The sequence below is a fragment of the Chinchilla lanigera genome, unplaced genomic scaffold (assembly GCF_000276665.1).
Source record: "Chinchilla lanigera isolate Chin_1 unplaced genomic scaffold, ChiLan1.0 scaffold00025, whole genome shotgun sequence".
In the NCBI taxonomy this organism is placed as follows: Eukaryota; Metazoa; Chordata; class Mammalia; order Rodentia; family Chinchillidae; genus Chinchilla; species Chinchilla lanigera.
The window spans coordinates 24,014,770-24,038,402 of NW_004955426.1; positions in this window are offsets into that span (position 1 = coordinate 24,014,770).

Here is a 23,633-nt window from a genome sequence, read left to right on the forward strand (position 1 = left end):
CAATATGACCAATTTTTAGGTAGAATTATAGTTAGTGTAGATATCTCAAAATACAGTTTTGATTCTTTGTTACTTCAAAACTACAGTAGTTCTTAAGGTCTTATTCAATGCTCTTATAATGATGCACATTTTTATTGAACTATTTTTGACAATTACTCTTCAGTGTAACTGGCTTCTTTGAAATAGCTTTTCCAAACAGTACGCATATATTAAACATTATTCTACAGAGTGGTCTATAGGCTTCCTCAGACAGAATCTGTGCACAAAGTGCTTAAGAATTCCTGAAAAGAGGTGATAGAAATCGTTTTTTCCTCTTGCAGTGACTGTCATTCAAGGTTGGTGGGTAGGCTGCAGATACTGTGAAGGTACCGGGGCCCTTGCGTAAAAGGGAAGCAGTTTAATAAAGGTGAGGCCATCCTGCCACTAGCAGAGAATGGAACAAACTGGTCAGTTTAGAAGCCTAGCTGACTTGGCTGATGGAATGCGGCTACAAGTATTTCTGCGAGGTAGTCCTCAGAATGCTGGGGGGGACACAGAGACTCCCTCACATGTAAGAGGTTGTAGGGCTTTTCTGCCTGGTGGCAGATAAATGTTGGAAAGTGTGTCAAAACATAGACTGATGCCTTCTTTCACCACAACATATGCCTATGGCAGGGTATGGCTGCTGAGTGGGGAATCTGTGGCTCATATCCGCCTCTGATTAAGGCTCTGTACTTATCCAGAGAACCTGACATCTTTCTATTTTTGGTACGGGGAATCACACCTAGGACCTTGTGCTTGCCAGGCAGGCACTGTGCTGCTGAGCTACATCCCTGGCCTCAGAACTTGACATCTTTGAGCAAATTGTCTTTTGTCAGTTTCCTTCAACTACGACTTTATTGATATTAGCATTAAGTAGGGTAGTATTTTCCACAAGCACTTGGTTTTATTTTCATACACTGCCAATCTTGTAACTGATTTCTTTCCTCTTTGACTTGGCTGTTTGACAGCTAAGAGTTAAATTTGTTAAAACTCCCATAGCAAGTATATACAATTTCATGCAGAGCTTCTGTACTTTGATTTCATTCCTGGGAGACAGCGTAGTGAATGATTAAGGGCATGAGACATGGAGACAACTTTGGTTCAGATTTACTGATTAACCAGCCAAGCCAGAGCGGATGTGGTAACATTTCTGTTTCCAACTTAATCCTTGAAGGGAACCTATGAAGGAGTAGGATAAAGATGCAGAGCACTTAAGCGGCATCAAAGTAATAGTAAGGACGTGTTTCTTTACTTGTTTGATATTATTCCTGGTTTTATCATATTTTTGTAGATTACTTTCTTCACCTCTTGCTCCTCTATTTGTTAAATTTTGCTACTGTGTAGGATAATTTATGCGTAAACTTCCTTAGTTCGTATGGGATTCTGATGGCACTGTAGAGAACATATTTAGAGAATGGGATTGGAAGCAGAGTAAAGTATAAGAATAACCCATTTGATAGATGATAATGATTGAAAGGATAGCAATAGGGGTGTACGGGAAAAGAGCTATTTGAGAGATATTTATAAGATAAATCTATGGGACCTAGTGACACATTTACATCAAAGGTAAATAATAAGGAATCTAGGGTGACTCCCAGCTAGCTAGCTGGGCAAGTGATGATACCACTTATCTAGGTCAGGAAAACAGGAAATGTCTTGGAGGTGGAGGGGGGGTTGATAAATAAGGACTTTAAGTCTCAGCCATGTTGAGTTTGAGGTTTGTTTGTGACATAATTTAGTGAAGTCCAGTAAACCACTGAAAATAAGATCTGGGGCTCAGGAGAGATTACGAAGCTGGATACTTTGGCTTAAGATTTAGCAAAGTTTACATTTTTGGTTCAAGCAATGATTAGAGGCAAAACCGCACTGTGATAAGCGCAGGCCATGGGTATTTTAGGAAACAGGCTTGAAGGCAAAGGTTATGGCTCACTCATCTTTGTCCTTCCAGCACCTAGCCTAGGCTGGCACAGGAAACATACCCAAAACATTTATTCTGGGACTTATCAAATGAATGAGTAAGTAGAAAAAGGCCTCACAGGAAACTGAGGAGGAGCAGTTCGAAAGATAATAGAGAACTAGCAGAGAGTGGCATCTTAGATTAGAGTCAAATTTAAGAATGAGAGTAGAACAGGAACAAAAGAAGGCAGAGACTGGCAGGGGACAGAGCTCCGTGGCACAGGTGCCTGCCTGGCAAGCGCGAAGTCTTGAGTTTGATTACCACCCCTAAAAGTACCACTGCCCAAAAGGAATGTAGAGACAGTGAACACTTTGGGGTACTTCATGACATAGAATGAGACAGAAAACTGGGGCATTAGCTGTCACAACCAGGATGCAAAAAGATCTGAGAAGTATAAAAATTAAGAGTTAAATCTTGTCAGGTATGATGACCCATACCTCTAATCCCAGCATGCAGGAGGTTGAGGCAGGTGGATCACCATGAGTTTGAGGACAGCCTGAGCTACATAGTGAGTTTAAACCCACCCTGGAATGTATAGTGAGACCTTGTCTCAGAAAAAGCAAACAAAAATTAGAATTAAATCTTATGGTACTTACTAGGGATGAATGTAAAATCCTAGTTTACCTTCAGAAAATCAACCTGGTTTAATCACATTCCTGGGATTTAATAGTATACTAAAAGTTTACTATAAATTAATGCTGGAGCCTGACCGCCAAGGTATGTAATTAGGCGATGTTAATAAAAAGTCCAATGTGGAACTATGGGAGTAATAATACCTTAGTTAAGGCCATAGTTTAGAGTAGTGCATTTCTGGGGAAGGAGGAATGATAAACCTAAGGCACGGGAAGGGAACAGCCAGCAGCATGTGGAGGGGTCTGGAAGTCCTGTCACTGCTTTGGAAATTCACTCCAGGAAGAGATAGAGGGCAATGGCACACCGCTCTCAGGTAGGAGGTTCATCTTATTCTCTGTCGTCCTGCCTGGACCAGAGGGTGGAACAACAGAAGATACAGGCACAGCTCCAGCTTGCATAGGAAAAGAATTCCTGCACTTAGGTCTTGAATTAGCTGATAGTGGAGAAAATAGCGAACTCTCCTATATTTCTTCATTGAACGAATATTTGAGCGGTTGCGGCCCCAGGCAGAGAGCTAGAGATCCACGGCTCCTGCCCAACGGGGCTTCTATGGTGGGATTCATTTATTTTCAGGTGTTTATTGGGTTCATGCTGCAGGACAGGCCTGTTCTGTTCCTGCAGACATACAATGACAAAAGTCTTTGTTCTCATGGTCTTTACTGTCCGCAGTCTGCAGGGAAAGAGTACATGAAGCAAATACGTACATCAATGCACATAAATTTACAGATGAGCTGGTCCCTTGTGCTGTGTACAGGGGTGGAATCTAAAAGGCAGAAAAGAATCAGGGACGCTAATGTATTATAGTTTGATAAGGTCAGGAAGTCTCTCTCCAAGGACGTGACCTGACAGGTACCTCAAACCGGGACATGGGCAAGTGGCAGGTAGTTATGGAGGGACAAGCAGGCAAAGGTGTATTCAAGGGGCTGAGGAAAAGCCCGAGCACTGGAGCAAGGCAGGAGGACTGGGCAGGGCATGAGTTTAGTGAGGGCCTGATGGTCATCCAGGCAAGTCCTGATGGTCTTTGTGAAAACTGGCTTTATTCTAAACACAATGGTAAATCATGGGTGGCAATACACGCCTGTAATCCCAGCACTTGGGAGGCTGAGGCAGGAGGACTGCCTCGAGTTTGAGGCCAGCTTGGGTTACATAGTGAGATCCTATTTCAAAAAACCAACCAACCAACCAAGCAACCAAGCAACCAACCAACCAACACAGAAGGGAAGAAACATGATGGGAAGACATTGAGTGTTTTTAATGAGGATAGTGAGGTAATACAACACATTCAAGCAAGAGGAAACCTCTGGGTTCTGTGTGGAGAAGAGAAAATGCTTTGGTGATATGATGAAAATAAGGATCTCATTCCTTTAGTCTTCTGGTCTAGATGGGAGATGATAGTATTTTGGAAGAAGACAGAGGCAGTGGAGATGGAAATATGTGGCTGAAATCCAAGTGAAGGCAGGGAAGATTTACTAGTCCTGGGTGACCTGATTGAGGTTCATTGGTTTTCTATGGTGAGCTAGCAAGGGGCAGGAGACTGGATTTTTAGAGAAGGATCTTTAGAGAAGCACCATGAAGGGGTAGGGGGGTAGATCAGTGTTATGGTTGGGGTTATTTGCAAGGGGAACAGTATAATACAGGACCATAGTTTATAAGATTGTTTATAGCAGTCACCCAAAGAATCATATACAAAGAGTGCAGGAAATCTGTCCACACACTAAGACCAAGGAATGTAGCTGAGGGCCTGGATCCCACGGAACTGTCCTGCATGAGTCTAGCTGAAGACCTAGAGCCCATAACAGTGCCTCCCATGAGTCTAACTGGAGGCCTAGAGCCCACAACAATATCTCATGCAGGCCTGTTTCATGGATCTGCACTGGGAAGACCCAAAGGTCAGTGGTGGAATCTAGGAAGTCTGTGCCAGCGGGATGAAGGATCTGTGCTAGCAGGCTGAGGGATCTGACTGGAGCCAGGAAGTGATGTGCAAAGAACCAGAGCTCCCTTGAAAAGTACCACAGCAACAATGAGGTCCTGAACTCCTCTGACAGTGAGGACAGCTGAGTTCCCATCAGCAAAGCCAACACAGCAAGCTTCTCCAGGAGACTGAGCAGTGCACCATCTTCTCCTCTGGAGCCAGGAAGCAATGCTGAAAGTGAGGACCAGAGCTCCTCCAAAGTGAACTGAAGCCATTCTTAGTGCCAATAAGGTCCCAAGCTCCTCAGAGGATGAAAACAGCCGAGTTCATCAGGAGAGCTAGCATGACAAGCTCCTCCAACAGATCCAACAGTTCCTTACAGTTCTACCAGCTCCCAACAGACTTTCTCTGCTCCCAACAGCCTCTCCTTCTCCAGTTCTGCCTCTTATGCTGCTGGCAACAGTCCCCAGGTGGGCCCCCCACGCCCAGCACCACGCTTACTCAGTTCAGCTGGGGGTTATAAATTGACCACCAGTTGTCAATCCACCACAATCAGGAATCTGGGTATGTGGCTATTAAAGCTATGGAGGATGCAGACCTCCAAGCGATGCCATCAGAACTGCATGGAGGTCAGAGCCAACACATGCCCTTGGGGGTCACTTGATTCTGTTACGTTCCAGGGAGTACTCTGATGTTGCTCAGTCTCCCTCCAGCTTCCACCTGTATCAGGAATGGAAGGAGATTTGAAGCTCACATGTTATGCTTCCCTGTTGCCAACAGGAAAACTGTTGTGCCGACTCCTCACTACATTCTTTTTGAAGGGGTCCAGAAGCCCTGTTACCTAGGCTGATTCAAATTAGAGCTTTAAAAATGCTGGTTTTCAGGTTGTCGGTGATCTCATGCTGGCACTAATGTTCTCACTCCTTTTCTGTTAATCTTGTTCTTTCTTAGTACTAAGGATAATTTCAGAGATCCCTTTCCGTAACTAAAACCTAGAGTTTGACTATGCAATCTGAGATAATTCATTGGAACATACGATGCATACATTTGTCCCACAGAATCATATGTGTATCTCATTTCAGAAACATTTTTGTATCACACAATTACATATGTATCTCATTCCAGAAATTTTTTCAGCAATGTTAAAGAGCAGTGTTTTTTTGATAAGATTAGATGGATCTGAGAGAAGACTATTGAGAAGAAATAAGATAAACATTTCTAAGATTTAAACTAGGCTTTGGCGAATATGATCAAACGCAAAAAGTCCTTTCAAATAAAATCTTTTCATTTACTTTTTTTTTTTTTTTTTTGAGCAGGGTTTTCCTATGTAGTTCAGGTTGGCTTTAGACTCACTAGGTAGCCCAGGCTGGCCTCAAACTTGCAGCAATCCTCCTGCCTCCGCCTCTCCAGTGCTGGGATTCAGATACGCACCACACACCCAGTTTCAAATAACCCTTAAGGAGACAAAGATTAGCTGTTGAGCCCTGCCCCTGGTGCTGGAGATAAAACTCAGGGCCTTGCACGTGCTAAGAATGCACTGAGCTGCGTGCTCACCACAGATGCGCCATTGAATCCCTCGGCAAGTCTCCTCTCCCCGCCCCGCCGGCCCTCTGCTGCAGTCTCTTGGCTCCGCTCCTCCACCTTCTCCGCCAGCGCCGCCTACCGCTTCACTGCACCGCATAGTCTGATACGTGGGCAACTGACATAAAATCCTACTTTCTCCTCCCTGCTGCCTTCCTGTACTCTACTTTCCAAGTATGTTTTCTAAGTGCTTCTTTCCCAATGCTTTTTTCTGGGTTCCAAGTCCCTCACTAAATCTACGTGTTACAAGGGTTAAAAATCACCCCATCCCCTTAGGCAGGTAGTTAGGAACTTTGTTGATCCCGAAAAACCTTGTCAGTGTATTTTTGCTATTCATTGTCTTGTGAACAGGGTAACCACCTGAGTCTTCCCTAATTCCTGGAATACCTGACTGTTCCCAGCTTGTCCTTCTTTCGAGGCCAAGCTGAGCCCCTGGGAACAGACCCCGGACAGCATTCCCTGCAGATTCCCCATTGCTTGTTTCCTCACACCGCGGCACGGCTTCTGTCTTTACACGCCCAGGGCCTCTCGTCTGAGTTCTCCATGGCGGCAGAAACTTCCTTGCGTCTTCTCGCAGCGCTCTCCATCCACAGCCTCCGGTGCCGGCCTGAATCAGCGGGAGTTTCGAGGTCATCTGTATCTACAAGGCAGGCTTTTCCGGTGAGAAAAAAAAAAAACATCAATTTGAAAGCCTGCTTGTGGAAAAAGTAGTGAAGAATGACAGCTTTTGCCAAATACCCTCAAAGTATTTTGTGCAATAAAGTGTAAGGTGTTTTTCTGTGTCTCAAGTTTTGAAACTAATTTTCCCACCTTTTGGGCTGAATCATATATTCTGGTTCCTTCAAGAATCTGCTTCTTTCCAGCAGTTTTTCTTTTATGTCTAAATGTATACCTTTAAGCCAGGCATGGTAGCTCACGCCTGTAATCCCAGCCCTCGGGAGGCTGAGGCAGGAGGATCCCTGTGAGTTCAAGGCCAGCCTGGAGTGCATAGAGAAACCCTGTTTCAAAAAGACAAAAAAAAAAAAAAAAAGGTATACCTTTAGGCACCCTGGATTCTTTTTTCCTCCTAAGCATCTGAATAAAATTGTATGATCTTTCCCTAATAATTTCCTCCTCTTTAATGATAACACTTGATTTTGTTTTCATTTATGTATTTTTTAAACTTTCTTTTTATTCATTCATATTTTCTTGCTGGGTTAAGGAAGCCTTCTACCACTTTCTTTCTTTCCCCTGAGTTAGGTAAGTACTTAAATTTCTTTTTTTTTGTTTTTTTGTACCAAGAATCAAACTCCCGACTTCATGCTTGCCAGGCAGGCGCTATGCCACTGAGCTATATGCCCAGAAGTTGAGCACTTAAAAGCAAATCCATTCCTGTGTAGAAGGGTTCCTATTTCAGGTTACTAAGAAGAGGTAGTCTCTTTTTGTTCCTTATATCTCCTGGCCAGTCATATTATACGTAAGTATATACTTATGTTGTCCAAATGGTTGGTTGGGAATTGAAAACAGATTTTCTAACAGTTGGCTACAGTGATGCACATCTATAATCCCAGCTAGTTGAGAGGCTGAGGCAAAGAGATTGAAGGTTCAAGGCCAGGCTGGGCAACTTAGTGAGATTCTATCTTAAAATTTAAGAAGAGAGCCAGGCATATACCTCAGGGTAGAACTCTTGCCTATGAACACGAGGCTCTAACTCACTAGTAACCTCTGCAACCCAAATTTCATAATAAAGTTCTTTAGCGCATTCAGATTTGCAGTCAAACATTCTATTTTGCATACTGCTTTCACTAGCTTTGAATTTTCTGATAGTCAGTGAATGGCTTTGTTGGTTTTTGCTTTTACCAGGGAGCAATTAAGGTTGCCTTATTCAGGTGATGTGTAATAAACAGTACTACCAGATGCATATGAAAGGTGAGAGTGGCTGTCATTTTTAAAGTAAACAGATGTTTTTCCTTGCTGTGTAATCACATTAACTCATTCTATGATGAAGTAGTAGTTTCCTTCCTTCTGATTAAAACAAGTTCTTTCCTTAGCAGTCTTTGTTCTAATCTCACACATACCATTTACTCAGCATTGTCACAAGGAAGGGTAAACTCAGAACGGTGCCTAAATGTGAACCCTATCTGTCCTGGAAGAGAAGGGAGGGAAAACGGAGTATAAAAACTGCAGGTGAATATTCATTCCAGTACTTGGGTGACTCCTCTCTGTTCCAGCAGCAATTTGTCCCTGACTAGGAACCAAAAAGTCAGAACCTTCCCATCCTTGAACATTTCCTGGCTGCAAATGAAAAATTAATCAATTTGTAAAATGGCTCTGTAGCTACGCATGGTGGTACACACGTGTAATCCCAGCACTCAGGAGTCTGAGGCAGGAGGATCTTGTGAGTTTGAGACCAGCCTGGACTGCAAAGTGAGTTCAAGGCCAGCCTGAGCTGCATAGTGAAACCCTGTCTCAAAAAGACCAAAAACAAAACCAAAAAAAGACCAAAACCAAACAAACAAAATGGCTCTTGAGGGATGTGTTGAGGGGGTGCTCCTTCTGTCCTTTGCGCTTATTATGTTACTTAATCCACACAGCAACCCTACATACAACCCTACAGTGTACTTGTGGGGTACAAAAAACAGATCATTGGCCCAAGCCTCACAGCCCGAGAGGGCGCTGGGATGCACAGCGTCCTCCAGACTTTTTATTCTTTGCAATCTGTTCCTTTAACTTGTTTGGCTAACTAGTCCCGAAGATCTTAGCAGACATGACAAGAACAAACTCCCTTCAACCTGCAGAACAAAGCAAAGCAAAAAAGTGCACTATATTGTGCTACAATGTCACTAACAAGATCATTGCACATTGCAGATAATAAATGAAGCCCTTTGCAGGTCAGGAGATGCCCTCGGACCCCTCCCTGTAAATCACCGATGCATCCCTCTGACAACCTGTTCTAACAGGGAGGACACATTGCTAACATGCTTGAGCAGGGGCACTTTTAAGTAAGTGAGATTCACTTGTTGATAGGACAGAGGGAGGGACCTCAATGCTTGGAGAGCCTCTTAAAAGTATTAGTAGCCGAATGTGGTGGTGCACGCCTGTGATCCCAGCACTTGGGAGACTGAGGCAGGAGGATTGCTGTAAGTTCGAGGCCCACTTGGGCTACAAGGTGAGGTTAAGGCCTGCCTGAACTGCACAGTGAAACCCTGTCTCAAAAAGGAAAAAAAAGAAAAAAAGAAAAAAAGAAAAAAAAAGGTATCAGTGTGACACTGGGAGCATATATACAAGTAATTCCATTTAAACTTTCCAAAAAATGTGGGAGGTAATTGTTTGGGCACATGAAAAAACTGAGATTTTCTCCTAAAACCACAAGAAGCAGAGCCCAAATACAAATCTGATCTCCTCGGGATTCAGGACCCACATCTATCAATTTCAAGAACCAACAGATAGCCTTGTTAAGTGCCAAAATGCTTTCCGATTTTCAGGATAGATTTCAGCAAGCTATCTAGTCTCTGGATTCAAAGATGCAGACCGTGGTCTGAGCAAAGACATACTCTCCTGACACGAAAGCGGGTGCAGGACACAAGGGAGGACACTGCCATTTCTAGCACGGTGTGCGGGTGAATGGTGGTGCACTCACTAATGGTAGGGTTTTCTGGGAAAAGTGACTACAAAGAATTTATGGCCGCAACGTGGGATCTGCTAAGTTTGAAATGGCATCTGAACACACCAACAGAGTTGGCGCAAGGGCAGTTAGACACGGAACCCAGGAATGAAGCGTGCGCTGGGTTTGGAGTGCTCAGCGTGTAGATGGAGATCTGAATGTAGGAGGGGGTGAAATTTTTCAGGTTGTATTGATAGGAAGAGCCAGGAGCCAAAGGTAGGATTCTGCGAACTGCCAAGGGGAACGCTGGGGGCAAAGGGCCAGCGAAGGAGGCTTCGAAACAGTGAACCAGGGGGCACTTAGGACAGACCCGCGCCTCTGCTACAAGGTACTGCTGTTTCTTCCGTGGTACCGGTTTGTCATACACTTCTGACAGGCAGAGCATAATTCCTTCTCCACACATTTTTCTCCTCACAGTTAGACTTCATATTTTCTTTAACTTTGAATTTATACTTTGTTTAAACAGCAATTGAGTGCACAATTTATGTCCCTGGACACCCAAATACTTTTATTTATTTATTTAGAGATAGGGTCTTGCTATGTAGCCCAGGCTGGCCTTGACTCCTGGCCAACCTCCTGCCTCAGCCTCCAAAGTGCTGGTACTACAGGCACGTGTCACCACACCCAGCCTCATTCTCAGCTTTTGTTACAGTTTAGAGAGCCAAGAGTGAGAATTTGAGATAAGAATCAGTATAGTTAGGTGTCCAACTTGTCAATCTATTTTTATTCTTCAGCCAAAGATGACTGAGGAGGTCTAAGATCACTGATCTCTGTGTTCTGATGAGGCTAATGTCCAGTGGTACTTGGGGAGCTTGGGCCCCTGGACAAGCTTCTCCCACACCTCTCCAGGACTGAGGGAACTCTTCAGCGCTTGGCCGACTCGGGGATTACGTTGTCACTGTTGCCGCAGCCCTCAGCACATGCCCTACAATTTGGTAGATGTTCAACTAATTTTGTCACCTTTCCCTGTCCTCATGGAGTCCATAAATATTCTGAGATGGTTTCTTGATTTGAATTAAGAAAAGAATCATTTCACGTGATAAGGTGTTATCTATGAGTACGGTACAAAACACAAAAAACCCTAAAGAAATAACACTGTATATTTATACAGCTCACCATTTGGTCTAATTGTTCACAAAAGGAGAAGGTCACACTTTTGAAAATCTTTTATACTTGATATTTTGTTTGAGAAAACACGAACTGAAGAGCAGAGGTGGGGTTAGGACGCTGTATAAAAAGTCCCTGCATGCACTTCCTGGAATCTGAAGGTGTCCACCCTTTCAGTGAGTAATCTGCCCGCACTAGAGGCGAGGCGGGAGAGCCCGGGAGGCAGAGGCCGCACCACCCAGCCCCCGCGCCTGCTGCTTCTGTCCCCTGCTCCGCGTCTGAAGGAAGCCTTATTCAAGTGAACTGAACTCTGCTTTCCACTGAACTATGACCTCCAAGAGCCGGTCTCCCCACTTCCCTCGGGGAGACGTGTGACTGGCTGCCCTGTCAGCAAGCTCCCTTTCCTGAATCTGAGTTATTTCCTCTCCTGCAGGGAAAGATTGCTGTTATCACTTCCAGCCGCCCTAGTAATGGCCCTTTCGTGTACCCATACATTTTGGTAAAAAAAAAAAAAAAAAAGTGAATGTCTCTTCCTTTTGACTTATTTGCTCTAAAGTTGCTTATCCTAAAGAAAAATGTAAGGCTGTAAATGCATTTCATGTACGCTGGAGGAAGTCAGAATTATGTTGCAAGAGACAACTGAAAGTTCTCTTTAAGAAGTCCATCCACTTCAAATATCTCAACCCATGAGGAACATGGTCTAGTTACCTCCAGGGTTTCCCAGATATTTCCCAAGTTTTTTACTTTACGGTTTTTTTTAGTTTTTATTCTGCCTAACTTTTCTCTAACATTTAACACTGGAACTGCTTCTGTCTTGCTTAAGAGACTCCTTCTCTTGTCTTTGGAGATCCTGGCCCATTTGATTTTTTTTTCTTTTTGCTGCCTGTTTCTTAGCCTTTCTCTTACATCTCTTCTGTGAAAGCCTTATCCTTACTTTCCTGATATATATATATATATTTTTTTTTTTTCTTTTTTTTTTTCAGTACTAGGGGCTGAACCAAGGTCTTCGACACTCATCTACAACCCCACCCCATTTTTATTTTGAGATAGATTCCTGCTAAGTTATGTAGGCCAGGCTTGAACTTGTGATCCTCCTGCCTCATCCTCCCATAGTGCCAGGACCACAGGTGCTCACTACTACTCACTCTGATTTTACATATTTTTACTGGGCATTCACACACGCATTCACCTAGCTTCAAGCCGCAGCTATTCACAGATAGTTCCTGCATTTAGCCTGGATTGTTCTCTCTGAACTCCAGGCTCGAGTGCCCCTTGGAAAGCTTCTACTGAGGGCTCTGCTCCACCTTCCCCTGAAAGAGGCCCCAGGTGATCTCGCTGTCTTCTCAGGCAGCTCTTCCTATGCCCGCATCGCGGCCATGGTATCTCCATGTCTTCACGCCCTGCATACTCAGGCTTAAAACTGCCTGGTCATCCTTACTTTAATTCGCTCTTAAGGATTTCTCATATGTGTTCCTTTTCTTCCTTCCCCATTCTCCTGCACTTACCACTGCTCCTCCAGATTAAATCCCTAGATTTTTATCCATACTAAATTGATGCCAGAGGTTTAATTAAAATGGCAATCCACCTACCATTCTTTTTGTTTGTTTTGTTTTAAGACAGGGTCTCATTATACAGTTCAGGTTGGCCTTGAACTCACTATGCAGCCCAGGTTTGCCTTGAACTTGCAGCAACCTTCCTGCCTCAGCCTCCCAAGTACTGGGATTACAGGAGTGCTCCACCGTGCCCAGCTTCATATACCATTCTTTTGATTTAAACGTTTGATGATTTCCCATCTCATCTACAGAAAAATTCTAAAGTCCTTACCATATGTAAGGTCATTTACTATTTAAATGCAATCCAGTTCCCTGTGTGTTCTCACCAACCCCTCAAAGGGCATAGCACTTATTTCACTATAAATCCTAGATATTTCTGCCCTTACTTATGCCATTAGCAGCTCTAGTTGCAACACTTTCTTTCATTTTCTTTTCCTTGCCTAGTGATCGATGCCTTTCACTTTCCCCAGGGCGAGCTCAAACGTCTTCTCTTCTTTGAAGTTCACCCCAAGAGGTGCTGGATGTGGCAGCTGCTCCAGGCTCCTGTCATCTACAGGACAAGATGAAAAACCAGACGGAGCGGGGCGAGCCCGCGGGTCACTGGGGTGAAGATGCATGCGGTGAGCCGCAGGCCCTCCTCTCCCCGCAGGGCAGGGCGGCAGGGTGTCTGTCTGCTTCCTGCAGCTTCCGGAGGTGTTCTGACAGCCTTGTTCACGTCCTGCTGCATGATTCAGTGGGGCCATTGAGGAAAAGGACTTGTGAAGTTGCCTGTTCATCACAGGAGCCCGGGAAACGGTCCTGGAGAAAGGAAGAGGGAAGCCACGTGACGTCACCCCGCTTAACGGCCAGGACAGAGGTTCCTGCGGTTCCAGAAGGCACTACTCCGAGCGTGGCTGACTTACCCAGTCACCTTTCCAGCAGATCTCCCCCGCTGCAAGAGACTGTGGACTAAGGGGCCAGGCTCCCGAGGTGAGGGTCTTGAAGGTGTTGATGTAGATTTCCCAAGCCATTGCGGCTGAAAACACACACATGCCTGCTTCCCAGAGAAAGCCAGAATTTGCAGGACTACCTCAGAGAATGTGCAGAACCAGGCTGTGTTCGTCACATGAGCAGCAGGCACCGAGAGGAAGAGGTTCTGAGAGCAGCTCATCCCGACACCTTCCCGGGTCCCCCACCTCAGTCTCAGCTCGCCGCATGAGTAACACTGGAGGGAAAGCAGCTGGCGCCTACCTGAGCTAGGGCTTCTGTGTGCCGGTCTGTGCTTGCAAGGCCGAGGGGAGGATACGTTTAATGTATTAGCTAAGGCTTAGTGTCTGAAAACAGCTGAGACTTAGGAAGCTGCTACAGATGCTATTAAGAGATCTATTATCCACTGGCAGATTCTTGGTACAGTATGCATAAGAGGAATGACTTAGAAATATTTCTTGAAGCTGGGTGTGGTGGCACATACCTGTAATCCCAGCACTTGAGAGGCTGAGGCAGGAGGATTGTCAGAAATTTGAGGCCAACCTGAGCAACACAGTGAGCACAAGGCCAGCCTGAAAAAAAAGTTACTTGAGGGGCTGGGGATTTAGCTCAGCGGCAAAAGCGCCTGCCTGGCAAGCGCAAGGTCGTGAGTTCGGTTCCTGGTACCGGAGAAAAACCAAAAAAAAAAAAAAAAAAAGTTACTTGATAAATTAAATATTTGCATAAAATCATTTAAATTAATAAATGAAATAACAAATTTCATCCCAAATCAATATCAAAATAAGCCTGCAATTACTAATTTATCCGTAGACCTGATCAATAACACTCCATTCACTATGTCCCTAAGGTACTCTCTGGAGAACACAAGCTGGTCAGAAGTGCCCGTGGAGGACCCGTAGGAATAGGCAGTTTTGTAATGCAAAGGGGTTCCCAGTGTAAAGATGAAGCCCAGACATCTGTCTGCCCCTGTCTGCACACGGTTAACAACGGGTGCCTGGCTGGGTACAGGGTGCTCAGAGCCTTGTGGGACCGATGAGAACATAGCCTATCAGTACTCAGGAGGTGTCTTATTATAGCCTGACATGTTTGGAAACGGCTAACATATTACTTCTTTTGTTCTCAAAACAAAAGTATTGCAAAGTATTCCATGGTGCTGTAGAATATCAACAGTTATTTCTCCCAGAATTCTTTTAAGGCAAGGTTAATCCATTCTGAAAGTATTCTTGAACTATTTCTGTAGAATTTCTTCTCTGTTGTCTGCTTTTCTACCTCCCTGGCTTCTTGACTTTGTTCCTTCCTGCCCTGTACAGGTTTTCATCTATTTTCCAGCCCGTTCCTGCTTTCTCAGATCCTTTTCTCATAATCTCTCTGAAAATCCAAGGTGCTGTGCTATAACGGAAACCCTTGACCCACGAAATATTAGCCTTTGAAGTGATTCCCAGGGCCATATATTTGGTCAGATAGAATTTCGATTTCCAGTTTCCTTCCCAAAAGATGCTTCTTCTCCTCTTGAATCCCCTGTGCTTCAGGTAATCCACCATTTATTTCCTCTTCTCTGGGATTCGGTTTCCTGGAAATGCAGGGTGCCCTTGGACCAAGACTTCCTGGAAGCTACTCATACTATTCCTGAGGGCACCCTTGACAATAGCGTATGCACGAAAGACAGTCACAAAGATATGTTTGAGAAATATCTACAGGTACTGAGTTTTAACACCAGAAGGTTCTATGTATGCTGGAAGGACCTGAGTGATCAGAGATAGGGCAGTGTGAGAATTGATTAAAAGGTTAATAGTCACTTTTTTTTAGCGGGGAGTTGCATGGTGTGGATGTAATGTAGGATTTCAGGGAAGAAAAGGCAAAACAGTCACAAGGAGCAAAGACTGGTTCTAATGATATGCAGTGAGTTTGGTTTCCCTAGCTTGTTCCTCTCAATTTTTAAATGGGCCCAAGAATTTTGGAAACCAGAATGACTGAACAGATAAGTAATTTTGGCAGCATTGATTTACTCATACAGTGAAGCATAGGGACATTTCGGGAGGTTGTTGTAATGGCTCTTTTGTGTGCTCTACTTAAGTATCCATTTTCATAGGAGGCTCTGGGCTTGGAACATACACCTTGAGAAACACTTCATTACATGTATTTCAGGCTTCTGGTAACTTACTCAAATACCTAAGAAAGCCTTTGCATTAAAATAGCAGTGTTAGACTTTCTGGTGTCTGTGACTATTGTTTAGGTACTCTCTGGCTGCAAAAATGAAATGTGGAAAATGTTGACTTAATCTCAGAAATCACCTTGGTAGAAGAAACCACTCAGCGTCTCTGCCATCACAGCGCCCCCTGCTGCTGCAGTGTGAGAGCTGCACCATGGTTTGCTCATTTCCTTTCGGCTTTTCAGGGACTCAGGACACAGGCAGGGCTGGAAAACATTATCCTCAACTGCACCGCAGCCAGGAACGTCTCAGGAGGGAATTCTTTCCTGACATAAAATTAAACCTGGCTTCAGCATATCTTGAAGGGGGGCTTTCTGTTGATGTTTCTTGGCTTGGTTTTCTTTCTGTTCTTAAAGCAACATTATTTTAAAAACTTGTAACAAAACCTGTCATCTGCCAAGTCAGCCTGTCTCTCAGCATCTCTCAGCCCCAGTTTCTCTGTCTTTTCTGCCTTTTTTCCAATATTTTAAGCTTTATATTTCTTTATTTTTGTGAATGGACGCCTTCTAACTAACCCGTAGTGGGAGCAAGCGCGTGTGTCTCTGTCTCCTGAGGAAGGAACCTGGTGCTAAAGTCCCACGGAGTTCCAGGCACTGTGGCTAGGTGGGGTGTGGTGGTGGATTTTCCAGCCACAGAGTAGGCAGGTCTCCAGGTAATGTGGTCTTTCTGTCTTGGTCAGTAGAAGCTCCCTGACATCAGAAGTGGTTCAGGAGCCCTAGACCTTAGGCAATACATGTACTGGTCCGATTGGATCCCTAGTGGTTTAGAGTAGAGAATCTGGGTGGTGGGGCCAGAGAAGGCTGTCGTCTCTCTGTGCCTCTGGTAGATAGTGCCATGAGGATTATGTGACCTGGTGCTGCTCGTAAGAAGGTAGGAGGTTATTTATTCACCCAATGGTTTATTTTGTTAAAATCACTGAGTTAAAAAAAAGAAAAGAAAAACATGGAGTCACTTCTACCACAGGGCTTCAGTACACTGTTTGTCAAAAGACTTCTTGCATCTCGGATAAAACTTGCCAAGGTAGTACTGGGTTTCAAGCCATTTCTTTCTCTGGCATGACACTGTTTTCTGTTCCATGAAAAGCAATACTTAGAAATGGAGTTAATAATGTGAATGAAAGAACTACAGCAAGAGCTGGGCGTGGTGGCACACGCCTGTAATCCCAGCACTCAGGACGTTGAGGCAGGAGGATCACTGTGAGTTTGAGGCCAGCCTGGGCGACAAAGTGAGTTCAAAGCCAGCCTGATCTGCACAGAGAGACCCTGTTTCTAAAAGACAAAACAAAACAAAACAAAAACAGAACAACTGCAAGAACCACCTCTGTGTCGTTGCGGCTGCTCAGGCACTGAACCTGACACAGGAGATCAGGTGCGGCAAAACTGACTGGGAAGATAAGCAGAACCTGTCAATTACAAGATCTCAGGACAGTGTCAAATGATTCCCCGAAGCCTAGCAGTGAAACCTGTATGTGGAACTTCTTGTGGGTTCCCCCAAATGTGGACTGCATGTAAAGACACAGATGCCACTCCTCATGCTGCCCACTCTTCCAGACACACAGTGTACTTTTTTTTTTTTTTAACTTTATCCTTTCCTCTCTTTGTTTGGCTCAAGTTTGCTCTACAGATCTAGTTTTTCCATTACCCTTTCAGCCCTCACCTCTATTATTATTATTATTTTTTGAGACAGGGTCTTGCTATGTAGTTCAGGCTGGCTATTACTGTTTGTGTCTAGATGTCCCCCCAAAGCCTCATGGGGTCAAAGGACTTTTTCAGAGGTGACTGAATCTTGAGTGTGTGATGCTAGGATTAAGAGCGTGTGATTAGTAAATTAGTCCACTGATTGTTTGGCATAGTTCTAGCTAGGATTGAGGGTGTGAGTGCTACACCTGCCCTAGGGCGGGTAGCCTGCATACAATATAAGGGAGAGAAAGAGTCTTGTTTCCCTCTCTTGTTGCTTTTTCTATCTTTTGTCATCATGAACTGTTGCCCCTCTGCCATGTGCCACCCTAACTTGGAGCAAGCCAACTATGGACTGAAACCTCTACAAACCGTGAGCTAAATCAACCTTACCCTGTTTAACTTTGAGTGTTGGATATCTTGTCTCAGCAGTGAGAAAAGTAAGACACTGGCCTTGAACTCTCTGAGTACCACAGGCTGGTCTTGAACTGCAGGCAATCCTCCTGCCTCGGCTGCCTGAGTGCTGGGATTAAGGCACTGTGCTAGCACATCTGATGCCCCCTCCCTTTTCAGATAAACTTTTGGCACCATTTTTGGCTTGTCTCATCTAATTCTTTGTTCCAGGCAAGGATCCTGAGTAAACTGAATTGGTGAGCCATTTCAAAAGGAACTACCTGATAACAAACCTACTACCCTCATTAAATGCACTTATAAGGTCGCAGAAAGCTCTTTTTTGTTTGTTTATTATTTGTTTTTCCTAGATAGGAGCTCATTGTGATGTCTAGGCTGGCCTTGAAATCACTATGTGTCCCTAGCTGGCCTCCAGCTGGCAATCCTCCTGCCTCAGCCTCCCAAGTGCTTCCACACTTGTAATAGAATACTCTGTTTGGTATCAAATACTCTGGTATCAAACAGCCAATCTGCAGTTTGTGAAAACCAGATAACAGCATGTCATACACTTCACGTAACTCTCTAGGGAGTGGCTGAGCTGAGACCCAACATGCTGGCGCACAGGCCTTGGGGACCCGGTTTAAGATCTGCTCTTAGTAAGTTTTCCTCTTTAAGGGAACTTTTTTTTTTTTGATTAGCACACCATTTTAATTAAAATTAGCAGTTCAGATGAAGAACAGAACTAGAATAGTGTTTAATATCAACTTCTGGGAAATCACATTCACATAAAAGAAAGGACATAAGCCAGCAGAAGTCTGAAAATGGTGCAGCTTACATTATTGCACGTGGAGGGAGTATGCTATTTCGGGTAGCATAATACTCAGGTCAGGCCAGGGATAGGAAGAGACAAACACAGAAGGCAAAGCTCTAGCCAATATTTTCTCTGGATTCTGAACTCCCTAGTGGCATCAGAAATATTCAGCATACTGGACGCATTCAACATGTTCTTCACGAACATGACTGCAGGGTTCTCAACACATCTGGGTTCCGCTCATACTCTTTGTCCCAGTCGCAGTAAGCGCGGGGTACAGCTCTCCCTCACATAACGGACGTGTGCAACACGAAACCTCCCAGTGCCTGTGCTCACGGGCAGGAGGGAAGGGAGTGAGTTTCCACTTTACACGGCTTTTAGGAAACAATACTGTGGCTGCGGTTCCCAAAGGTTACTCCAGAAAGGCCACCTTGTGAGCTCTCTCGATTTTTGGTCATTTATATCGGAACATGGAGAAACTGACAATAAACAGGAACGAGTACTAAAGTAATTCCTAGGCTGCTACTAGAAAATAAAATACCATTTAAAAAAAGGTTCTAAGGGAACTTATTTTTTAATGGACTTTATATGCAAGATTTCTTTTTGGAGGTTAAAATCCTATATATCTGAGACGTTCATTTCAAATGTAAATATTTCAGGATAAAAGCATAAAGTGACTTTTTACAATGGTTTGGAGTTTTAGGAGGGAGGAGTAGACCCTTAGACAGCCAGGGCCTAGGGCTGGAAATCACATTTCTGCAGGGAAGCTGGGTGGAAGGAAAGCACAGGCTGGAGGCAGCGGGTTGGACGGGAAGGGCCAGAACAGGGTCACAGGGGAGGAGATCTGGGCACCGAGCGGACAGATGAGAGCACAGTACTGGGCTTGGTCATCGGTGCTGACAAATACAGAGACAGGAACAAGGAAGGTAATGGGCTCCAAAAATATTTCCACCCACTCTTTCATAGTTTCTGAGAACAAACCCGAGAGCCGGCCCCATCTTCCACAATATCCAGGTTCTTATAAAGTGAATTGATCGTCCCCATGCCCAAGAAGAGATTTCTCTTGTTCATCCACTCCGGAGATCACAGAAAGACTAGAGAGTAGATTTTGGCATAGAGGTACAGTTAAGTTCCTGCCACCATCCCCTGCTTGCACCATGTAATACTTTACTGCTGCATTCCAGGCTCACCTCCGTGCCAAAAGATGAGCCCAGTGGTGGTATAAGCCACTCAGATCTATGAATATGTTGTTTGGCCAACTTCTTGCTGGTCACAGACTGACTCACTGTTGCCAGCCCCTTAGCCCTCTTTCCCAGGGGTGCAGCACACATCTGCATATATAGCAATGCAACTTTAGCACCTTCTGTGTTGGGAGAGGCATTCTGCACACTGTCAAAGTCAGACTTGGCCGAGTGACTGCTTTTGGCCAATGGATCATGAGCAGATGTGACATAGAGCTTGTCTGCTGCAGAAGCTTCAAAAATGTAGCGTATTTCTTGCAGTCCTTTCATTGAGAAACCATATTTCCCAAATTAAGGATCATTCCTCCAATCTGAGCACAAAATAACAGGAGACACATGAAAGAGTTGGAGCAGCAGATCCTCTCCACCAACACACAGCACAGATGAGAAACAAATGTGTTGTCTTGTAAACCACCGAGCTTTGGGGTTTGCTTAGTGTGACAGTAAAATTGACTAACATAATCACTCTAGTCCCAACCTATTTTTAAAGATTTATATGGAAGTATAATGGCATACGCACCTCACTCCTGCTGGTCTTGAGGCCTCTCTATTCCCCAGCCTCTGTGTTTCTTCCCATATTTTTCTCTTAGCTTGGCTACTTGCCCCCAACCTTGAGTAAACCTTCCTTTAGAGAAATTTCCAGCTAGCTCAAAATCTATCCCAAGCATGATATCTTTCTGGATGTCTTTGTTTGTTGTCGATTTGCTTTTTGGTTTTTTGAGGCAGGGTATATTGTTCATGCTGACCTTGACCATTGCGTAGCCCAGACTGGTCTTAAAGGCATGGCAATCTTCCTGCCTCAGCCTCCCAAGTGCTGGGATTAGAGACTGTGCAACCCTGCCTTTGTTTATTTGTCTGTGACACAGGAGATTGAACCCAGGGCCTTTGCATTGAATCATACTCTCAGGCTTTTTTATTGTTTTATTTTGAGGCAGGTTCTCACTATGTCACTAGGTTGCCTTAACCTGCAACCCTCCTGTCTCAGCCTTCTGAGTAGCTGAGGTCACAGAGGCATACCATCACACCCAGCTTGAGTGCCTTGGTTTGAAATGATTTGTTCTTTTTTCTGAATTTCCACAAGCATTCCACATTTATGTTACTGTGAGTAACACAATATTCACTGATTACCCATTTGTTAGTAATGTGATGCTCTTTATTGAACACTCACTGTATACCAGGTGTTGGTCTATACCGACAGTTTTAGTCCAAGTATACCAAGATGAGCTCAAGTGAATAAAATGCTTTAAGGGTGGGGGAAGATGGGAGAGTGAAAGAGGAAGGAATAGCAGAATGTGGCAGAAGGAGTCACAGTACACTGAGAGTGAAAGGGGAAGGAACAGCAGAATGTGGCAGAAGGATTCATAGTACACTGAGGGTGTAACACCTGTGGGAAAGATACAGAAGGAAGGAGAATTAGGGAGGAAGCCTTGGGCTGCAGGGCAATCCCAAGAAATGTTCACCCAAGGCTAATGGGGATGTCTTTGTTTGTTTGTTTGTTTGTTTCTTGAGACAGGGTCTCATCATGTAGCTCATGCTAGCCTTGAACTCACTGTATAGCCCAGGCTGGTCTTGAACTTGCAGTGATCCTCCTGTCTCAGCCTCATCAATGCTAAGATTGTGGGTGCATGCTATCATACCCAGTTTGGGAGTCTTTAAACCAAAGTCTTTGGAGTGAGTGGTCCGTGTCTCACAGGAAAATGCCTCCCATTGGCCTCTCTGCACTTGACCACTGGTTGTGAGCAGGACTGTGGGAATATGGTGGTGACAAGGACAGTAGCTGGAGTATTTGACCAATTATGTTTCCATAGCAGGAAACCTGAGTGCCCCTTTTTCATGCCTAATATGCCTTAGTCATTAAACCGTTACACAATCCTCTGAGGTTACACAATCTTCTGTTTCAGAGTAAGAAACTGAGACCTAGAAGGATTTAAGAGGCATTGCTCCCATCACCCAGCAAGGAGTGGGATGGAGCCAAAATCTGTCCTCTAACCATCATTAGACTCAGCGCTGCTGTTCGTGGGGAGGGGGCTGGGATGCCTCTTGTGAGAAGGTGAAGCATCAGTAATCAGTGCCTGCTTGCTTTGGTTAGGCCCGGAAGTACACAATCTACACTGGACTGTTGAGAGGAAGGCATCCCCTGTCTCACAGGAATGCACAGAACTTCTGCCTATCTTTGGACCAGGGACTAAAACGGGACTTGTGTTTCAGATGACAACTCTTTACTGTTGTGATAACATATTTGGAAATATTTGTCAATAGAGCAGTCCATTCGAGGTGCTTCCTAACATGCCACGCAGATGAAGCTTTCCTATGTTCCTGTAATCCCTGACCCCTATTCCAGTCCCATATCCTGCTGGACCTAATAGATGGGCTGTTGTTAATCTTGCAGTCTATCACATTATGTCCACAGTTTTCGTCCTGTGAATGTGTGTCTTTTTTCTTCTCCTAAGAAACTTGTTTTTATGTTTTATTTTTTTGTTTTTTTTTCCAGCACCAGGAATCGAACTCACGACCTTGTGCTTGCCAGGCAGGCGCTGTGCCGCTGAGCTAAATCCCCAGCACCTTTGTTTTTATTTTTATTTCTTGTTCTATGACTATGTTTCCTATTAGTTTGAGTTGTGAAACAACTTGTTAAAAGAAGCAACTAAGCCCAGGTGTGGTGATGCTCCCTTGTAATCCTAGCTTTCAGGAGTCTGAGGCACGAGGATCCCTGTGAATTTGAGGCAGCCTGTGCTACAAAGTGAGCTCAAGGCCAGCCTGAACTACATAGGGAGACCCTGTCTTGAGTAAAAAAAAAAAAAAAAGGTACCTAGGGACATAAAGACAAAAGAAATTTGACATTTTGAAAGAGGATTTAAACCATGCCTTCTCATCTACTAAAACAAATAAAAGAAAACCGAAGAAACTTTAGGATAAAGGTATGAAAAATACTGCCATTTACTTCTATGTAAATCACACACGTAAATCAGTGTGTGTGTGTGTGTGTGTGTGTGTTATAATGGTTAAGGTGGCTATGTGCAGAATGCTGGCTTGTGGCAGGTGATTTTCAGACTACATGTCACCTGCAAGAGTCTTCTGCAATGAAATACGAAAGGACACAACCAACAAATCATGCAGCAGACCCTGCTGGTCCTTGCACTGATCACTGCCTCCCCAGCCGCCGTGTGTGGGATTTTTCCTGCCTTGGACAGTGCGGTGTGGCTGGGAATCAACGATCGAGCTTAAGAGCATTTTTAACAGGTTCAATAAATAAACCTAGTTAATGGGCGTGTAATGAAGAAAAAAAAAAGGACTTTTTCTCCAACGGCTACTTTAAGGATTAGTTCATTGGGGGGAGCTTGTTTGTTTGGGTTTTTCTTCTTTTGTCTTTGGAGGAAACGTCTACCCCTTACTACACTTCGGGTTATTCTTAGATTATGAAGACACCCTGAATCACTTAAACTACAGCATGCAGTCTTCACAAATTAGGATGGTTGCCCGCTGCAGTTAGCGTTCAGATGGGAGCCTCGGCCTCACCAGGCCTGAGCTGGCACGGCGCGAGTCTGCAGTGGGAGGCGCACAGCGGGCTCCTCGCGTCCTTGCCCACATTTCTCGCCCCGCAGTAACCTTCCCCGCGGGCTGGGAAGCAGCGGAGAAGAAGGAAGGGGCTGGGGACGGAGACCCCACTGGGCGCCTCGCCTGCGCTGACTCGCTGTTCAGACGTTACTCTAGGCTCCGGCCCGCGGCTCCACCTTCTGCGGTCACCCCGAGCCTCCGGCCGTCCAGGTGACTCTCCTGTCCTCTAGCAGAAGTGCTTCTCTTCTCTTTTTTGCATTTAAATTGAATTTGCTTTTAAACTGCTCCACAGAGACATAAAAACAGTGCCTTTAGAACCCTACGTACAAAGGCCCTGGCCGGCACTCTGCGCCCTCGCTGCCGCGGCCGGGCGGGCAC